Here is a 755-nt window from a genome sequence, read left to right on the forward strand (position 1 = left end):
AAAGATTTTAATTGAGAACTTTCTGCTTAATCCAATTATTTAGTGCAGATCCATAGCTAACACGGAGCGGACTGCAGCTCCATGGAGAGCGATGGCAGCCTGTGTGTGAGGGAGGCCAGTGGTGGCTGTGACTGCTTCTCCTGGAGCAGATCAGGGTGACTTCCAGGAGGTCTCGGACCACACTGCCGTCCCTAGACACCTGGTGCCTCTGGAAGCCATGGGGCAGGGTTGTGGGGCTGGTGCAGAGCAGGGCTGTTGGGGGACCGCAGCAGCACTTCCCTCTGGCCGGGGGAGATGCTGATTGATGGAAAACATCCTCCCTGTGACCTGTTTTCAGCAAGGATGATGTTCTGGCTCCATGTGGAGACCCAGGCTTTCCCTGACTGCTGGAAAACATCCTCCCTGTGACCTGTTTTCAGCAAGGTTGATGTACGCCCTATCTGGCTCCATGTGGAGACCCAGGCTTTCCCTGACTGCCAGTTTAAGCGGTTTTAAGAAGACTAAGGGTGGGGTGGACAACCCAACGTTAAGGGGAATGCAGTGCGCTCCGTCCCCATCCAAACGCATAGGGAAAGGACGTGGCCCCGGAGCTAACGCCGAGGGAAGCGCGCAGGGGGCGGACAGGGGCACGGGCGAGGCCGCTGGGGCTCCCTGACCCCCCAGAGCCGCTTCCCGGCCGCGGGGGGCGGCTGCGCGTCCTGCCCGCCCGCGGCTCCAGCCCCGGGGCCCGCAGCCCGGCCGGGCCGGGCCGGGCC

The sequence above is a fragment of the Nothoprocta perdicaria genome, unplaced genomic scaffold (assembly GCF_003342845.1).
Source record: "Nothoprocta perdicaria isolate Ctin4 unplaced genomic scaffold, notPer1 scaffold_67, whole genome shotgun sequence".
NCBI classification, from domain to species: Eukaryota; Metazoa; Chordata; class Aves; order Tinamiformes; family Tinamidae; genus Nothoprocta; species Nothoprocta perdicaria.